This window comes from Perognathus longimembris, chromosome 3, assembly GCF_023159225.1.
Source record: "Perognathus longimembris pacificus isolate PPM17 chromosome 3, ASM2315922v1, whole genome shotgun sequence".
Classification (NCBI taxonomy): Eukaryota; Metazoa; Chordata; class Mammalia; order Rodentia; family Heteromyidae; genus Perognathus; species Perognathus longimembris.
This window is the reverse complement of record NC_063163.1, coordinates 89,464,429-89,485,559: the sequence shown is the minus strand read 5'-3', so window position 1 is coordinate 89,485,559 and position 21,131 is coordinate 89,464,429. Positions and strand designations below refer to the sequence as shown.

Below are 21,131 nucleotides of genomic sequence, written 5' to 3'. Positions count from 1 at the left end.
GCTTGTCCTCGCCCTTTCACTTCAAGGGTTTTGTGGTTTTATTTGTCAGGTAGATGAAACAGTTTATTATTCTATAGAGAATTTCACGGACGTGTAAGTGTCCCCATGGAGAAATTTCTGTTAATCCTGGAGAAGGTGCAGAGCGCACAGCAGCCACAGCCAGGATCAGATGGAAAGAGAGCTTTGGCTTGGCCCAGTGGGACTCAATGCCTACAAAATCTGGCAACACGGCAGTGAAAGCCACACTGACCCTTGGAGGGAAATCAAAGTCTCAGAAGCCACTGTGTTGTTTGCACTAAGCCCTTCCTCCAGAGTTTACAAGGTTTACTTTCTTCTAGGAACACAGCTCTCCCTCCCTCCCTCCCTCCCTCCCTCCCTCCCTCCCTCCCTCCCTCCCCTCCCCTCCCCCCTCCCTCCCCCCTCTCAAATAATGCCATTTATGTTTAACTTTTCCTGAAAAACCTGGGATGTGGTTTCCAGGTGAGGAATTTCCTGTCTTTTCTGTTGGCTACGAAGGATCCCACACACCTAGGACTCGGAGGGCAGGGAGTGAGAGTGCATCTCGGTCATTCCGAGGCACCACTGGAGAACAGCACCTTGGTGATGAAAACAGTGCGATTCCTGCTAAGGACATGCTAGCACAACTCCTTCTCTGGGTCACAAGGAAGAAGACTTGTAAACAATTTCTTGGAAAGCAAACCATCCACACGGAGAGGCCTCCTCCAAATCCCATTAGAATTATTAGTATTGATGTAAAAAAAATATTACGACGCTGGGTGGTACTAATGAACCAATTCAAAAATTCATAGGGAAATGCCCATGAAAGATAGCACGCGCTTCTTTGCTAAGGTGACGCCGAGAGCGGACAATGGCCTTCGGGAATGTCCTGAGAATGTCCTACACTCCCCGCCAAGACTGCCCAGCAGACCTGCCCAATACTACCCATGGGAACTGAGGGGACTTAGGACTTATGGTCATTCTACCCATAGTTAATTTGGATATCACGCTCTAAATCGCTCCTGTTGGGGACATATTTTTATACACTTTAGGATGCCATGGGACCTAGTGATCCAGCTAAAAGCCGTGACATAGTTCTGTTTCAAGCCCGTGGCTGCTGCCCTGAATTGTGCTGAGAGCTGGTATTTATGAAGACGCTGTGTAGGTTTGTGCCCACATCTGCACAGCAGGTCCTAACTGGTGGACACAGGGCCTCCCCACTTTCTGCCTAGAACCAGACTGTGCCTCTCCCCACCTGTGGGAGACCTGGCAAGGAATGGTAGCATCTTTCCCCACAAGCTGGAGGACAAGACCTCCTGGAGAGAGCACCTCCAGACATGGTTTCTGGGACCAGACCGGGATGATGCAAGCGTTTCTAGCTCAGGACAAGGCCGACACAGGCGTCCCTAGCCCAGGACGGCAGCTCCCCTTGCCGACAGCCTGGCTGTTCCTCTGTGGCTGTTCCTTGGCCTTCACTTGAGTCTCCTGGCAGAGCACATCCGTGCTTAGGATCAGGAAAAGAAAAATAAAGGAATCTGCCAAACGATGCAATTTAGACTTAGAACTGTTCAGCAATGTTAAGAATGTTTTCCTGATTTTTATTCTAAAATGTCATCCATATCTGCCCAAATGAATGTTTGTGCATGTTTTTCCCCCAAGTGAGGATTAACTTATTTTTATTGCTTAAAAATAGTCATATATATTCTTCCAGATGGATGCATATAGATGGATTTCTTCCTTTTAAAAACACGTGCATAATATTCAACCACATAGCTTTATTATAATTTCCCTATTGACAGCTTGTGTCTTCCTAATATTTTATCAGTATAAATAATTCTGCACATATTCTTACTTACTCATGATTTTATTCCTGCAGATAAATCCCCAAGTGAGATTTATGGCTCAAAGAAGATGTGGGTTTTTGATGCTGATAGATGTGGCCAGATTAATTTCCAGAAGGTTAAAGCAATTCATTTGCAGACGATATTTGCAAAGTACCAATTTCCCCGCCATCTTCCCAGGACTCGGTGTCAACTTGGTTCTTGCAGATCTGATGAGGGGAGATGCTGTCTTCGCGATGTATCTTGCATGTATTTGACTTCTAATGAACAAGAGTATTTTCAGAGCTCTTGGGCCTTCTGCCTCTCCTCTTCTGAGACTCATTTTGGCTAGTTCTTTGCCTTTGCCTCTCCTCTCTTGTAAGAGCACACTTGGCATCCGGCTGCCACTTCTGTCTCTATCCACATCTGTACCACAACAATTCACCCTTTCTTTAGTTTTGTGGATGGCAACACTGCCAATAGAGATTGTTAAATCAAATGGCCATCCCTTCCTTGTCTCTTCTCAGGACACTTTCTCATACCCCAATCCGTAAATATTCTCTTAAATATGAACATCAGTGTCTCTCTGGAAGGTGGGAAGGGGAAAAACTAGAAAAACATTTGCAATGTAGATATGATTATTTAGTTGCAATGACCATGAATTAACTTTATAGTTAAAAAATACATAGTTTAAAGCCAGGAGCTGGTGGTTTGCATCTATAATCGTGGCTTCTCAGGAGGCTGAGATCTGAAGATAGTGGTTCAAAGCCAGCCAAAGCTGGAGAGTCTGGGAGACTCTTATCTCCAACTAACCACCAGAAAACTGGAAGTGGAGCTATGGTTCAGGTTGTAGAGCTCTAGCTTTGAGCACAAAAACTCAGGGACAGCACCCAGGCACAGAAAAACAAAAAGGAACAATGTGCAATGTGGGAGGACTTGCTATAAAGAGGCAGGACAAGGGAATTATTTGGGAGTTCAGTGGAAGTGTTGGTGGCTTCATAGTTGTGAAAACTCATGGACCCCCACGGCAAGAGAGAGTTTTCCTGTACATTTATTTTACAATGAACATGATACACTATAGTAGAGGAAATATTCCCCCACTATTGTATGACCCTAGCTTTCCCTTAAAGGGAAAACCTGATAGTAGTTCAAAAGTGAAGGAAAATGTTTGTTACATCACTTTACTCAATGAAACCACAATGAACATCAGAAGATCAGATGCAGCACTGTATTAAAACTATGGCCAAGAACATCTTCCTGGGAATAGAGCTTGGACCAATGTTAGGAGCCTTATGAATCTAGGTCTCTAAAGGTCAGCCTTTTTATCACCTGGAAAGGATGGTCCTTGCTTTGGGATACTGGGGAGGGTCTGGGGGAACTCTAGGGGACTCACCAAGTCCCCAATCTGCACCCTTATATCTCATGGCTCCCTTCTCTTTCATGTGTGAAAGCCAGAAGCATCTCCAAATATTGCCAAACACCTCCTGATGGGGAATTTCCTCCAGATGAGAATTGAATTGCAGGGATATGATAACTGATGATCAAAGCAAATGAAGGAGCCTAGCATCTTAATAAATGTTAAGTAAAAAGGTCTCATAAAGTGTACTGTAACTCCTCATTGTGAAAATAGACTTACAAATTGCTCAAAATACTAGGCAGACAGGAATAGGGAGGAAGTACCATATGTACCAATATGTATTAAATGTGCAATCTTGAGCACATTTTGGGGCTGTGTCTCTAGTTGATCCATTAGCACTGGGTGTTATGAGTCAGGATGCAAGGATGGGATAGCACAGGTAATGTCAGAGGAGGCAGACGTGTCCACTGGGGCCCTGCGCTTGCTGTCCTGCTAGGCAATGGCTACACATTGCAGATCCTGGGCAGCCCCTCGTGGCTCTTTGCACTGAGTGTTCACATGCCACAGTCCAGTGGACAGAGATTGCTTCCCCTCTACTTGCAGTAATTGTCCCAGTGGCTGGGGTTTTCTTCCATCTCTTTCACCTACTTGACAGGTTTCCAAAGGGGCTGTACCCTGGAAAAGGCTTCACTGCTCCTGAGATGGTTGTGAGTGCATAGTACTCCTCCACATGCTAGCGAACGGCCTGTCATAGATGGGTCATGTGTGGAATAGGCTGGGCAGCTGTTTTCACAAATAAATGGTGGTGGCTGGGATATTCCACAAAGAAAAGATGGAGACTACCGAAAGGACCAGAGGAAACAACTTTTGACAAGGTTGTGCACACAAGGCAACATTCACACACTGTTGGCAGGGGTAGAAAGATGATGGTCACCATAGTAACCAGCATAGGGGTTCTTCAAAATATTGACAGCACAGCTACTGCAGGATCCAGCGACTCTCCACTGAGTTTGCAACTAAAGGAAGAGAAATTGGTGTCTCAACAAGGAACATCATTCCCTTCTTCATTGCAGCACTATATATAAGACCAAAAATAAAAATCAACCTAAGTGCCTTCTGTAGGTGGATGGACACACACACAAAAATATGTGTTAGCAATTTGATACAGTTGGCCTTAAGAAAGAAGGAACTTTGTCAGTTTGAGACAGGATGGAGAAACCTGGGGAGGGGGACATTATGTGGTGGGAAATTAGCCAGCAACAAGCAGTGCAGAGTATGATATTGGTGAATTTTAAAACACTAAACTTGTAAAAACAAAACAAAACACCAAACAAACCATACAGTGCAGAAGACTTCCATAGGCTAAGGGGCGAGGAAACCAAGAAGCTATTAATCAAAGGGCTTAAGCTTCCAGTTTCAAAATGAATAATTGTAGAGTCCTAATGTCCAGTGTGATGACCGTATTTAGTGAAACACTATTGCATAATTGAACTCCAAAACTCCATATCACACACACACACACACACACACACACACACACACACGTGAGTAGGTGAAATAAGGGGTGGGTCACATCTGTAGTGTTTGTATCTCAACACATCATGTTCTACTGTTTGTTTGTTAATTGAACTTCTAAAAATCAAGGAGCCATGCCTTCCATGCTGGACCAGGCCTCCCTTGCTGCATTGCAGGGGTGAGTTGCACAAAGCTAAACATGACCCAGGCTGTGACACAGCCCTTTGTGTGGTATCCAGACATTTCCTACTTATTATGGGCTCCGTGTTCCAGGACCATCATGAGAAAACAGACTTACTGGTTTCTGAGTGAAGGTAATGGCAAGAACGAATGTGTAATTTCAAACTTGTAATAAATGTTCAGTGGAGGGAGGCGTATGGCTCTCTGGGGAAGGAACATCAGTGCGCCCACCTCACTCTTGTGGTTTAGGAGGGTCCTCAGGTAGGGAGCATGCTGGAGTCAGCCGGGTGAGCGGTTTGACTTCAGCAGACTTGATTTTGTTGCTTCACAATGAAGCATCCCAGTGAAGTTATTCAGAGGGGTGTGTGGGCTGTGTTCTCACTGCTAGGTAGGATCAAGGATTTTTCGTTCCATTTAGAAAATCTTGGGTGAGTACCTGTAGATTGTATAGCATTGTTAATTCATGGCCAGCTAATATGCTTCTAATAATAATTCATATGAGTTTTCATGGGAAAAATAATTACTCCTTTCAGTGTATTTCAATAGCGTGCTGTTAAAAACCCTATAATAGAATTTTCTGTATTATTGGCTTGTTGGCTTTTGTATAGTGTAAACTTACCAAGGCCGAGGGACGAGTGAGTTTCTCATTCCCTTGGTGCTCAAGGAAGTACTCAACTTACAGTAAGTGTTTGTGGGTGTCAAAACCTTGGGGAACGAGTTACCATTCTGAAGACTGATGTCTGAGGAAAGGTGTTGTCTGGAGAAAGAGGAGGTAGGCAAACCTCTCCACCATCACTTATATTTCTCTAGAGTGAGAAAGTCACTCCATCCTTCCAAACTAATTTTACTTCCAAACCCTGGGGAATGGCACAGAACCTGCTAAAGAAACTTTCCATCTCAAACAAATAATACTGAACACAGTTCTCTGGAGATGTTCAATCTCAAACTACTGAATATGGAGTAAGAGTGGAAGGGTGTGTGCATTAGAGGTTGTTTGATTCTCTGTTGCAGAGACAGGACGCCTGCACTTTGTCCTCTCGGATGATTCTATTCTTACCACAAGCAGTCCAGATGAGGACTTCCATCACCCAGGCTGAGGTTGGCTCCCATCTTCCATCTTTGCCCTTGTGGGTTTGAAGGTGGCTTTCCACTCTCCTTCTGCCTTTGTTTGTAGAAAGACAAAGGAGGAAGGTGGGGCCATGAATAGCTGGAAAGAACAATGTCTTCAGAATCCCACCAGTGTCCATCTCCAGGCAGCATGCCCTTGCTGGCCCCACCTGGACACAAGAGGATGATTGCATTCTGATTTTCCTACCATTGGGCTTGCTGCCGATGCAAATTCACCATTCTTTTCATAAGAAACAAAAATGGAACTGGGCTCTGGATAGAAAACCAGCCACAGCCTTCTCACTTCAGATAAAACATTCATTGTGATGACCACGGTCATGTCCTGTTTTCTGAACAGGAATTTGGAGCTGGCTCAAGCAGTGTCTTAGTGAACAGTGAGGACAGAGTTGTCTGTTCTTTTGGAATGCCTTTGAAATAGGATCTTCTGATATTTTAGCTAGTTGTTCTACTCACTGACGAGCAGATTTTCAGAACAAGTCAACAAAAATTGTGTGATTGGGGTGCTGTATTTTAATCAAGTTCTCATTTACTGGGGGGATTAACATTTATTCTCATCTCATCTTGCCAAACTTTCAGATATGAGCAGAGCAATTCCTACCTGCTTTTAGTTTCCCTAGGCTTGGTATAAAAATTTCCAGCATTTTACTTTCTGTGTGTTTTCATGAACAATTTGTGTTTCTTGCAGACAACAAACAGTTGGATTGATTTCATTTTTTAGTTGATTTGCATACTAGTTTTCTCTTTCTTTCTCTCTCTCTCTCTCTCCATCTCCCTCTCTCTCTCATTTATGTCAGGAGTTTGCTGGTTTACTGAATAGAACATATTTGACTGCTTCATGAAATTCGTTCCCCCCTGAGTGCTAATGTTCGTGACTTCCTTTCTTTCTTATGTGTGTTTACTGTTCCCCAAGGCACCGTCTGCATTCCTGGTGTAGTGGTTATGAATTGCTTTAGCTTGAGCTTATCTCGGAAGATCTCTATTTCTCTATCAGTTTTTAAAGGATAACTTTGCTGGCTATACTAATATTGGCTGGCTTTTATTTACTCTGAGGGCAAATATACTTTAGTGTCTTTTATGGTTTCTCCTGAGAAGTCTGATGTAATTCTGGTGGCTGTTACTTTGTAAGGAAGTGGGTATTTTTCCTTTTGTGGCTTTCAACATTCTTTCCCCAGTCTTCAGCCTTGGGATGCTTAACTATAATGTGACATGCTCATGTCTGTCAGGGATTCTAATTGTGATCCTTCTGATCTCAGATTTCCATGCAGCTGGAAAGACAGGTACATGTCACTGTGCTGGCTATTGTTTGAGAAGAGGGTCTCACAAATTTTTTCTCTGAGCTGACTACTAGAATCCTTTTCATCTCAGCCTCAGGAATAGCTAGGGTTCCAGGGGTTAGCCACCAGCGTTCGGCCCTGTGGTCTAAGTGCATTGTTCTTCATAGGCTCCTGGGGAGATGCTAAAGACCTCCCCTCTGCTGCTTGACATCCATTAGCACTTTTTCTACGAGAAGCTGGACTCTAAGCTATGTCAGAGAACATGAAAAGCTTAGCACACAAACAGCTACCTAAGGATCAGGGCTTCAGGTGCAGCTGAATTCAGGGTGGGTTGGAGCCAGGCTGCTACTCACCTTTTATTGCTGTCAATTAGCTCCCAAGGTGATTGATATATGCTATAATGCATAATATGTATCACAATGCAATATTCTATGTTGCAAATACATGTAGTATTGTAATTTAAACTGCCTATGTGTAAATCTATATTATATCAATTATACATATGCTATGTATTAATGAAATATATTTTCAGTAATGCCTATAGAATAGCACTAGATATGTACAAAGAAACACAAGCCAAATCTTGAATGGCCCACAAAGTTGACATTTTTATAGATGACATAGTCAATTTTCTCAACTCTACCAATGGTGGGGAAGGTAGGTAATATTCTTAGAGTACATTTCTGTTTTCTATGTATTTTCTTGTTTGGGACTATGTAATACTTTAGTACACACATGTGTTATGAATATCATGTTATATATTATGTTTACATAATGTACTATTATCTTATACTTTATTTTAGAAACCGGTATAGTACCCTATTTTTAGTGAGTCTGTCATCTATGTGGGCACAGACAACGTCCTCAAATTCTGGATTGCATGCTGATCATATGGATCTGTTTGTGGTTAGTGATCTAATTGCCCGTTGATTTCTTTTCTAGAACCAGTGCCATCTATTCACATGACAAAATGCTGTTGTAGTGGTCTGCCCCTTCTCCTCTAAATAGAAGCAACCAAACTGCTTTTATGATGACAATTTTTATTATTTGAATGTTCATTATAAAAGCATTTCAAGGGCTGGGAATATAGCCTAGTGGCAAGAGTGCTTGCCTCCTACACATGAAGCTCTCGATTCGATTCCCCAGCACCACATATATGGAAAATAGCCAGAAGGGGCGCTGTGGCTCAGGTGGCAGAGTGCTGGCCTTGAGCTGGAAGAGGCCAGGGACAGTGCTCAGGCCCTGAGTCCAAGGCCCAGGACTGGCCAAAAAAAAAAAGCATTTCAAAATTTAAAACTGTGCAAAAAACAGAAATTGAGAACATGTCACTCCTCCAGTATTTATAAGCATCCGAAACTTTGTGGGCCATTCTGGCGCTTGGGTTGTGCTTCTGTGTGGTTATCTACCCCAATAAATGATGCTTATTATTTTCTGTGTATTGCTAAGCTTCTACAAACTCAGCATGACTGTGGAGTAACATCTTGTTCAAGTACGTGTGTTTACTATTTATAGGTGTCTGCTGTTTTCATACTCCATATGTGAAGAAATGCATACATTTGTTATCCAGGAGTCAGAACCGTATAGCAATGCTTCATAATATTGGTAACAAGTGAGAGTCCCAAATTTCCAAAGGAGATCATTCATAATTCTTTCCCTCCCTCCCCATGTACTCAGCATCCACACAGAGTAAAGGCTTCTCCCACGTGGGTGTGTGATGGGTGGGGCAGCAGGGACCATAGCAAGGGCAACTTTCACTGTCCTTGGAATGCTTTCCCCAAGAGCCTGCGGAGCACGTGTGGGGCAGTTCCCATTCGCGCTATCACACATCAAGTTACACAAGTTTATAAGTTAGGCAGTCATAGCAGTTTACACAGCAGAACAAGCTTACCACTATGAGCTGCTGACCTGAGGCAGATCCCCACGTTGAGCTAGATTCCATGGGCTCAGGCTAATGTGGTTCTGGGAAGTCTCCCCAGAACTGACATTTCTACACACACACGGGAATATTGAGCAGACTAAGGGTTCATCATGGGGTGGGGGCGGGATGCACATTTTTCTACTTTTGCAAAGCCAGATCCCCAGTGAATCGTATTGTACACAGTTCTTGATCCACTACTTACTAAATGACCAACCTGATATGACTCATATTTTTCCCACTAAGATATCAGAGCTTTCCCACTCAAACATAACAACATATAGTCAATTTGAAAAAGATTGTGTATTTAATTTGGCATAAAGATGATATATTTCTCCTAGAACTTTTCTTCCAGGAAAGTGCAAATTATTATAACTTATTTTCCATCATTACTGATTTGAAAATATCCATGTTGAGCAGTGTGGTCCCTGAGGATCACTGATTGGATCTTAGAGGTGCAGGGTTTCTCTCCTTACAAGAAGAATGTGGACCATGAGGACCCACTAGCTGGCTGCTGGAAGCGGAGGAAGGGGGGTGGCCACGGCATCTGCTTCATGTTCAGGTTTGCAAACCTCTGACCTCGGTCTGCTTCTGGGAAGAATTTTTTAGTGTCGGACCTTATGTGTTTTCTCTCCTTGCCATCTTTGGGTCTCTTCTGCATTTTGAGGCCCCCTCTGTATACTCATGGTGTGAGCTGAGCCCTTGGGGAACTCTGAAATCTGCTGACCCCATTCATGGAAGCAACTGAAGGGAGACCTGTAGGAGCTGTGCCTCATTGCCCCTTCCTTTTTCATGGGACGATCTGCCATGCAAGCACAGCTGTGGTTAACCTGTTCAATTCTCATGGACTTTTATGTCACCTGCGGTGACATAGTATCTCCTCGCTGACTCTCTCCCGTTCTCATCTTCTGTCCTTGGCCACATTTACTCTTGGCATGGCTTTGAAATGCTGCTAGTCCCCCCCCCCCTTTTCTCTCCTGTTTCACATGAGCATCATTATGTCTACTTTCACATTGGTGTCGTTACTTCCACTTTCACATTGGCAACATTACGTCCACTTTCACATGGATATCATTACATCCACTCTCACATCGGAATTATTATGTCCACTTTCACATTGGTATCATTATGTCCACTTTCACATAGACATCATTATGTCCACTTTCACATGGGCATTACATCCATTTTCACAGGGGCATCATTATGTCCACTTTCACATGGGCATCGTTACGTCCTCTTTCACATTGGTATCATTTCCGCTCTCACATCACCATTGCTATGTCTGCTTTCACACTGGCATCATTATATGCAGATCTTTCTTTATGTATGTTATCATCTTTTCCCCAAATTGTCTTTTAAGATTATCTGTAAGTAGTTGTATGAAGGGGTTTCAGTTTAGCATGCCAGTTTCTGGACAGCAACTGTAATAGACAGTCATGACCACAGCCACTGGCACTGAAGTGGGTTCCTGGGTTTTGGTTTTCTTACTCCCTCTCCCATCACTCTGAGCATTGCAGTTTGATCAGCGGCTTAGCACTCACAGCCTGTTACTGAAATAAAGCTCCATGCCACGGAACCACTTTGAAAATGGAGCTGGTTAATTCTGTTTGTGATTTTAGCCTGGTTGAAGAGGAAGTGGCATTAATGAGACACATCGTGGCTTTCTGAAATATTAACCAGCGATCCTGTCAGGAACATTATTTCTACCCTAGGGTTGGGAGAGGTCCTTCCCTGAGAAGCCTCTCAGGTGAGAGCTGGTCTGGAGGAAGGAGCTCAGTAATGGGGCTGTGGTGGCTTCTCTGTGCTCTGCGTCTCTATGGTTTGGGGTGAGCATTTTGGGAGTGGGGCACAGCTTCTGCTGGAGGGAGCAGCCTCGGTGGGCAGGTATTGCTTGTCTCAGTGTTTATGGTATCTGCTGCCTATTTGTCTTTGCCAAGGGGAGCACCTCCATCCTTCTGAGGGGCTGAAGTTTCCCAGAGAGGGGAAAGAGCAGCAATTGATTAGCCATGCTAATCAACTAAGACAGTGGTGTGGTTTGCTCTGCTCAAAAGGACAGCAGGAACTGAGGATGGGTGAGACATCCCTGATGCCAGCACTGCCCAAAGAGGGGAGTGTATCCACAAAGCCACCTTGTCTCAGAGACGGTAGACTTATTTCTTTGGTTTTGTTGGGCAGTACTGGGGATGGAATCCAGAGCCTTGGGATCCTAGGCAAGCACTCTGCCAATGAGCTGCGTCCTGTCCACAGCCTGTCCTCTTCAATGAGTAGTTGGGATTGCTCAGGTATTCATCAATTGAATGGATCAGTCCACTCCATGAGCGTGTATTCTGAGTCCTCACAATCACCTATGACCGAATGGGCAGAGGCAGTAGAATAGATGACCCTGCCACTGTGGAAATCAGTGCCAGTGTTCAGAAACCTACCTACAAGTAGGACTTCAAGCTGGGCTACTGCTGTCAGTGTTATTTGGTGTTGGTCTTGATGGCAGTGTTGGCACAGATACTGTATTACCATTGGCATTGATGTTTGTGTGGTGTTGATATTTTTATGGTGTTGATACTGTGTTGGTGTTGATAAAACTGTGGTGGTGTTGTGTTGATGTTAACATTACTCTTGCTGTTGGCATTGCATTGGTGTTGATAATACTCTTGGTGTTGATGTTGATATGACTCTTGTCAGCGTTGTACTGGTGTTGATATTACTGTTGATGTTGGCATTGTGTTGGTGTGATGGTATTTTGTGTTGGCATTATTTGTTCTGGTATTAGTGGTACACTGGTATTACAGTGGATGTAGGCATCAGTGTTAATGTCGATGTTGGTGTCACTGCTGGCATTGCTTTTAGTATTGATGTTGATATGGACATTAGTACTGTGTTGGTACTGTTGCTCATTTGGGTGTTGGTGTTGACGTTAGTACTGTGATAGGACTGATGCTCATTTGTGTGATGGTGTTCACGTTTGTATTGTTGGTACTGATGCTTGTTTGTATATTTGTGTTAACTTTAGTATTGTGTTGGGATTGATGCTCATTTGGGTGTTGGTGTTCACATTAATACTGTGTTGGTACTGATGCTTGTTTGGGTATTTGTGTTGACTTTAATATTGTGTTGGGACTAACACACACACACACACACACACATGTGAGGTACACATGTGAGATCTATTTCTACAATGTACCCCTGAGTTCAATGAGTCTTCTAGCTTTCAAAAGGCAGCCAGTACCAGACAACTCTAGGGCCTTCTAGCCCAGGCACTGGCATCGTGGGACAGTTACTTGCAAAGGTCATGGTTCCTCCAGACCCGCCAGACTCTCTGGGAGCTGGGACTCAGGATCCTGTGGTTTATGAAGTTCTGTGCATACATCAAATGTACAGAGAAGCACTGTAGTAAGTAATGGAATAATGAAGGTGAGAACCTTCATCAAACGTTGTCCGTAGAGCTGACTCAAATGTCAACGTGTAGACTTTTCATGCAGTGATTTAAAACAAACAAACAAACAAACAGGCAATTCAGTGCATTGGTGAGTTTCTCTAAAGTCTGTGCTGGGACTTGTTTGGGTGTTGGTGTTGACATTAGTACTGTATTGGTACTGATGTTTTGTTTGGGTGTTGGTGTTCGCATTGGTACTGTGTTGGGACTGATGCTGGTTAGGGTGTTGGTGTGATCCTTAGGGATGATGTTGGTGTATCAATCTTCTCCCAGAGCTGCATCACTCTATGTTCTCAACACATGCTACTTTAGCAATAGGCACTGCTTTTGTGAATGGACTCAGTGGATGTTGTTATTTTCATCCACATGTCGAAGGCCTTGATATGAGTGGACATTGGTCAGAGAGGCCTGGGCAACAATGAGTTATTCACAACGTATCCTTCCAGACTGACCAGGTTGCAAGAGAACACCAGCAGCAGACACTGCAGGCCCAGCCTGGGATCTGGGATTCCTGAAGTGTGCTTTTCCCCCAGAGAAGGTGGCTGGGAGGCTGACTGCTTGCTCCTGCTGGGCCTGTCTGAGACTCCACCTCAGATATCTGAGTCAATCCCTGTCCCTTCACTGAGGGAGCTCTCTGGAGAATGGTTAAACACATACCCACCCACACTTGGTTGTGGCTTGTGTTCCCTAAAATGCAGTCATAAAATATGCAGCAGAAGGTATTGTTAGCCTTCTGTGCAAACAATCCAAGCTCTAAATTATTAAACCTAAAGACAAGATGGAGCACCATTCCAGCAGTTTGTCTTATCTTCTTCATTTTCTGTCAGTACATGAGAGATTCGATGTGTTTCTATCTAATTCTTGCTGCATATTTTAAAGGAAGAAGTCAATTTCAGTCTTGTGCTCTTAAAAATCAGCCAGCCGGTCATCTAGTAATTGTGAGACTGGTGGGCAGGCCATAGGTAGGTGGGCAGGAGGTGAGTGAGCAGTTGTCTGGTTCCCAGGCCAGTGGTGATAACCAAGGTATGGAATTGTTTCCCCCTTAATAACCAAGTAAATCTGCTATCCAGTATACATAGAAAGCACCCAAACAATTTAAAGTGCTCATTATGAGGTGGGATAGGTAAGGTACAGCTTTGGGGGGTGTTAGGTATTGTAGACAATTTGGACAGAGCTGTGTTCAATGTATTCTAGTGGAGTGAACTGGACAGCTGATTCGTGTGTGTGTGTGTGTGTGTGTGTGTGCATAAACACACTCAGGTACACATGTGAGATCTATTTCTACAATGTACCCCTGAGTTCAATGAGTCTTCTAGCTTTCAAAAGGCAGCCAGTACCAGACAACTCTAGGGCCTTCTAGCCCAGGCACTGGCATCGTGGGACAGTTACTTGCAAAGGTCATGGTTCCTCCAGACCCGCCAGACTCTCTGGGAGCTGGGACTCAGGATCCTGTGGTTTATGAAGTTCTGTGCATACATCAAATGTACAGAGAAGCACTGTAGTAAGTAATGGAATAATGAAGGTGAGAACCTTCATCAAACGTTGTCCGTAGAGCTGACTCAAATGTCAACGTGTAGACTTTTCATGCAGTGATTTAAAACAAACAAACAAACAAACAGGCAATTCAGTGCATTGGTGAGTTTCTCTAAAGTCTGTGCTGTGGGTTGGTGGGCATGACCGCCTCCATTCTCCCCTTTCCCTCTGTCCCCAGAAATTGAGAGCTGCAGTTCCCAGAGCCCCTTGTGAAGGCAATTTCTGGATTTTCTCCAGCCAAATGGCCAAGTGCGTACCTTGTTTTGGAGCTGGGTCTCTTAGGGAGAGGAACAGGCCACACATACCTTGAGTCCCTGGTGTAGGCAGGAGCTGCCTGCTGACTGGGTGGCCTGCTGGACCCATAGCCTGAAGGAGGCTGGGGCAGATTGGTGGTGTGACCTCAGCAATTGCTCCTAGAATCTAGAGTTAATTTAGAGTTGACCTCTCATCCTTCCCAATGTCCCTGCACATCTTTAGTACCATGAGCTGAGCAGGACTGAGCCTGGCCCTTGGTGATCACCACTCAAAGGAAAGTGGCGATTTCTTGTTAATACTGCTGTCTTCTGCTGGGAATCGGGCCCTCCTCTTCTCCTTTTGGTTGCTTCCATTGAGTCCGTGTTCGCTGTACGCCTGAGATCCAGGCTCTGTGCTGCCTGTCATGGAATATCCAGCAGGGCCACTGTGGCTGTACTTTCCCACTTCACAATTCTCGGTCCAAGCATTCACTGCCTTTTACTGTGATGACAACTAATGAGGATTATTTTGCTGGCACAAGTCTGCAAGCTGTAAGTGTGGCCGGGACATGCTTTTCCAGTGATGATTGTAGTAATACTTGGTAATTGAATACCTCTTGTCAACTTAATGGACTGGAAGGAATTTTAGTGCTGGGAAAGCCGCAATGACATGTTCTAATCTTGATTAAAATGGCAATGGGTTGAAAGGTGGTAAATTTCAAAGAAAGAGCCTTGTAAACCAGCTCCTAAGATGATGTTTGATTACCAGACAGGAGTAGGGGGATTCAAATGGATTGCTATGTTTAAGTTCCTTTTGGTAGCAGAATGGAAACTTCAATTGCAACCAAAATTAATAGGCTTTCACAATGCTTGAACCATGGAAGGCAGCTGTGCAGAGAGCCTGCTTATGTCTAAAAACACAGCAGTTACATTCTTGAAACTTGGGAGGAATGGGTGTGTGTGTGTCAGCAAAGTGCTCCCAGGCAGGAACATGGAGGCATCCTGTGTCGTGCATCCTGTAAGCAGAATACCACCTCGTAAGTGGAATGCCACCCTGTAAGCGGAATGCCACCCTATAAGCGGAATACCACCCTGTAAGCGGAATACCATACTGAAAGGAGACGAGCTGTGGCTGTGGTCATAGCTCAGATGCAGTAGAGGAGTTTGTGCCATTCATTCACATAAGAAACCAAAGTGAGCAGAACTCACGGTCTGAGAGGCCAGCTAGCCGGCCATTGGTGGGCACAATGCACCCCCTCCCCAGGGTCCTGCTGTTTTTCCATTGCTTGGTGCAGGTACCAACCACAAGAGGGATCTGTTTTGCAAAAAACAGCCAGGCTGTAGGCTGTGGTGCAAGTGCCTTCTTGTAGGCACCATACACTTCAATCACAGTCTGAAAAATCCAAAGGAGAGCAGAGATGCCTCTAGAACCGGAGCCTGGAAGCCTGGAATCAAGCACTGGGTCTTCCCTTAGCCTCAGACCCTTGGCTTCTAACCAATTCCAGGTTGGCAGGCTACTTGAAAATGGGAAGTGTTGTACAGTATGCTCAGTGTGAGTCATTCAGACCTAGCCTCCCTCCTTTGGTAGAGTTCCTCGGGCAGCTTGCCTACAGCATCGCTGTGTCCTGGTGAATGTCTGGAGGGAAGGAAGCAGAAAGCCACTTATCAAGTACACAGTTGCCCTTAGTAACAACTTGGTTTTGCAAAGGGAGAGGAGGGCATGTGAAGGGCTAGCCTGGAGTGCAGGTGGGTGAGACCTGGGCATCCCCTCCATCCCTTTTCTTAGGGATATGCAAATGACTGATGGGGTTCTGTCCACCACCAGGCATGCGGGTCCTCTGCTGAGATTCACAGAAGCCATGCAAATGACTGGGATTCCTTACTCAGTCTAAATGAACCATGGAAGTGACTCTGGAAACAAGAAGGAAATGAGCTCATGATCAGTTCTAGAGGGTTACAGCTTCTGTGATCTCATGACAGAATGTTTTTGAGATGAAAGGTTCAGATACAGAGCACAGGCTAGTGGTTGGTGGGAAGGGAAGATGGGAGTGAGGAAGGCAGAGGAAGAGATGGAACAGCAGGGGCCGCAGGAAGGGCCCTATGGAGCCAGGGCCACCCAGCGTCTGGACCGTTTGTGGTAAAGACACAAACCCAACACAGGTGAAGGTGTGAACAGAGCTAGGCACATGTGCACACATACACACATATGCACACACACACACACACACACACACACACACACACCACGTGTCAGCCTGGGTAGAACCAGCAAGCCATGGAGAGGTAGCCTCTGTTATTTCTTATAACCACACAGGAAAACACAAAGATCTGGACACAAATTACAATTAAAATACTTAATTATCAATATGATGGAAATGGAGGCTTTTAATTGGTCGTTTTAAGCTCATTTCCTGTGGGACATGATACATTTTCTTCTTTATGTTTGTTGGTTGAATAAATCCTGAAGATAATTAGCAGCTTACTGTCTATTAGTGAGATATTTTCTTTATAAACTGCACCTCATTCATGATAGTTGAAAGCGGGAGCCATTATCATCCTTTTCTGTTGGGTCTCAGCTGCCAAAAGCAAACCCATATGCGACCTCTGTATGTTGATTCCAGTTAGAAAGCATTATGACATAATACTTCTTGTTTATCATTTTTATACTTAATGAATGATCATTTTTTAGACTATGAGATTTTAAATATCATACCATTTAAAACATTTTTGGGCAACACTGGAGTTTGGACATTTGGGTCTTACATATTCTAAACAGGTGCTATACAGACTGAGCTACATCCATAGTCCTTTTCTTTTTTCTTTAATTTTTGGATGGAGTCTTCTATGTTTGCCCTGGAACCATCTCTGAACAATGATTGTCCTACCAATGCCTTGTGTTTAGTGAGGATTATAAATGAACACCACCCCAGCACACCCAGCTTTAAAAAAAAAAAAAGTGGGTGGAGATCTCACTAACTTTCCGCCTCGACTACCCTGAACATGCAGTCCTCCTTACGCCTGCCTCCTGAGGAGCAGAGTTGACAAGCCTCCACCACCTGCCACATACCACCCTTGGATGAGTATGCATAGAGATGAGTAAGAAGAAGATGCATTGGCTGTGGTATTTCTAACCACTTCACTGGGAGTGTGACTCTTCTAAAGCACATGAATTCCAGGTTCCCATCACCAACTGTCTCAAGGGAGGTGGCGCCCTGTTCCCCTGGGGGGTGGGGGTGAGCCCCTTGTGAGAAGGACTCCTTCTCCAGTCTCCATCCACAGCACTTTGCCTTTCTACATACCACATGTTGTCCATAGCAGCAGTGGAGTCAGCCACAACCAGGACGTATGCTCTTCCCTCAGGAGGTTCTTCCCAGGGGGATGCTGACTAGCATGTCCTGGGCCCTAGCCACCCTGTTCCACCATCGGTGAAAATAACCAAATTCACACACTCACAAAGAACGTGGCCATAGACTAAGGTGCATCAAAGTGGTTAAGAAGGAAGGAAATACTGTTACCCGAGAACAATGTGATGGTAACATGCTGGGCTTCTCTTTCTTCTCCTTCTCCTCCTTCTTTATCTTCTTTCCCTGTTTTCTCCTCCTCCTTTCCCTTTTTCCTTTCCTCTTCCTCCTTTTTCTTCACCCCTTCTCCTCCACTTTTTCCTCTTCTTCCTCCTCCTTCTCTTACTTTTTCTTTTCCTTCTCATGAATAGACTTCAGGATTGGTCAATATACAAGACTTGGTATCCAATGAGTTCTCACCATCTGTCATATGACAAGAAGAGAGAGGAGTTGGAAGGGTGATAACAGGCCTGCTTGGGTTTGCCAAACACACCAAGACACCTCAGCTAAGGATTTTGGCATGGATGTTGTGGTCATAACACTTATTTCTATCCACCCCAAGTGCTCAGGACAAGTGCTCCCTCTGGGGTGGTCATACCAGGAGGTGTGGCCTGTGGCAGGTGATTCCGTCCTGAGCATGCAGCCTCCCAATTGGAAACCATATTCTGACAGAAAAGGTCAGTGAAGCCATGTGAGGTCACAGCAAGAGTCAGGCTGTAGCCTCCTGTGATGCTGAATCTGCTGTCACCATGGCTTCGGGCCTCCAGCTTCTCACACCCCATCTGTGGCTCAGGGTCTGTGGGCTGTGTCTCCAGCAGAACCCTCTCCCTCTCCATCCTCTCGATGTGTGGGTGGTAGCTACTGCAGATTACTGCTGGACAGGTACTGGGGTCCTGAAGCCTTGTCACCACTGCAAGAGTCTCCAGTGGTTAATTGGAAAACAGTTTTGCCCTTCTTCTTTCCCTCTTGTTACCAATACAGAGGTCTGCTTGTGAAGGAGCCATCTTCCATTTGGCTCCACTCACTCATCCATTTACCCATCCATCCAACTACCCACCCATCCACACATCCATCCACCTATCCATCCACCCATTCATCCAGCCACACATCTACCCACCCATCCATCCACCCATCCACCTATCCATCCACCCACACATCCATATACCCACCCATCCATCCACCCATCCACCTATCCATCCACCCATCCATCCATCTATCCACCTGTCCATCCACCTATCCATCCATCCATCCACACAGTTGTCCATCCACCCATCCATCCATCTATCCACCTATCCATCCACACACTTATCCATCCACCCATCCATCCATCTACCCATCCTTCCACTGGTCTATCCATCAATCTATCCATCCACTCACCCATCCATCCATCCACCCATCCATCTATCCATTCACCCATCCCCCCACTCGTCCACCCACCCATCCATCTATCCATGCATCATCATTCTGGAGAAATAGATTCTGTGTAGTAGACAGAAGCCATGAGGAGCACTGTAGAGCACTTCTCCTTCTTTTTTCTGTTCGTATCAAGCCCAAACTACCAGACTTCTCATTTAATCACCCATCACCAGTGTGCCTCAGTGTGTGTGTGTGTCTGTGTATGGGTGTATAGGTGAGCATATTTAGGTGTATGTGTGTGTATGGCATGCATGAATGTACACAGTTTCATTTTGTGTTATATGTGTATCTTTGTGCACCTTTATGTATGCATATATGTGCATATGTATGTGTGAAGTATGTATGCCTTTGCACATGTGAGCATGCATATATGTATGTGTGTGGGTGTGGGTGTAAGTGTAAATGTATGTGTATTTGATAGCTGAGTTTGGCCTGTGTGGATCTGGAATAGACAGTATTGACAGACAATTCTAACATCTCTGCAATGTTAAATCACGTGTTAGAATGAACTCCCTTGCCAGGATCACGCATTCCCTCCATTTAGTGCCCATAATCAGGTTCATTAAACGTCATCCATTGATGGAATTAAGAGTGTATCCTCAGGAGGCCCATCTGATTAAGTGCCCAGTATTCCTCAACAATTACCTCCTGACAGCATGCGAAGCCCCATTGTGATCGAAAATAACATTTAGCCTGTGTATGTGTCACTTCTGTCTCTGAGGCTGCATAAGACATTGATTTTGAAATTCCTCCATCAAGCCCATTTGTGTTAACTGTACTTCCCAAAGGTGTGTGAGTTTGCACTGAAGAGGGACAGCCAGTGGTGAGGTGGCCATCGGCCCCATTTTCTGACAACTCCACTGTACTGGGTGTCCGAGCCCCTCCCTCTAGGAGCTATCTGCTGCCTGGTTGCCCATGGAGAATGGAGGCGGTGCTCGGCCATTTAGAACCAGCCAGAAGCTGTGACCAGATTTGCTTCAGGGCCAGCAGCTCCGAGAGGAAACTAGCAAAGCATGAAGAGGCCCCCTGATTAAATTCTCTGTTTCAGCCAGAGCCTCCAGCTTTCAACAGTCTGTGAAATTATTTGTCTCTGGTTTCCTCTAAAACCTTTGATTAGCCACTGAGAAACCTCTGCTCTGCAGAACTTCAAAATTATCTCTATATCGGGATGTTGCCTGACCAATGCTTTTGTGTCATTTTTAAGAGCACTGGGTGGTAGCTGGGGAGTGGGCAGGGGACGCAGCTCTGATCGGTGCTGGGCCAGTCACATCAGACACAGAAGCTGGCCTCTTAGGTGGGGCTTCCTCACCCTCCAACCATCTTCACCTCTTAATTACCATCATCTTTGGCACTTGGGACACCTAGTTGTTCCTGATCCATATTGAAGTTCCACTTTGAGGAGGCAGTCCACTGAAGTCTTCAAAGGGAAAAGAGGCTATAGCGATTACACATCTTTACATGAGATATTTGTAGACATTTCTTGGCTTGGTCTAGCCACCGCACAATTTGATGGGACTGGCAAACAACGCGATGTGTTGACTTTGTCTGGAGACTATAGTCCTAGGTCAAAATATTATGGCTTATATTTCATGGTGAATCCCTCACTTCATCCCACAAGTGTCTCAGGGGAACTTCATTTCCACTTCTAACCCTAGAAAAGAAGAACAATCCAGGTGGCTCCCATGAGAGGACAGCAGGGATAGAAAGGGGGCAAACACCAGTTAGATTCACCCTGTGCCTCTGCACCTTTGCAGCAAACAGGCCGCATATTCTCTCCCCAGTGTCTCAGTGGTCAACAGACAAAAGTACCCAGTAGAGAAGATTCGCAGCAGCCATAATAGGAACCCAAGCCAGGTACCGGGCAGGTGCACAGTGCCTCCCGGCTGATGACCTTGGATGGAAAGTCCTCCGTGGGTCCTTGCTATGGGAGAGGATATACCAGATTCTGGGAAACATCTCAAGAGTTGGGAACAATGTCTAACCTATCCTGCT

At 45.0% G+C, this 21,131-nt stretch overlaps 1 protein-coding gene across 8 annotated transcripts in view; it reads left to right on the top strand.

Moving 5' to 3' along the window:
- Window positions 1-21,131, top strand: part of Tmem132d (transmembrane protein 132D) — a 310,602-nt gene that overhangs the window by 171,250 nt on the left and 118,221 nt on the right. The window lies entirely within an intron of this gene.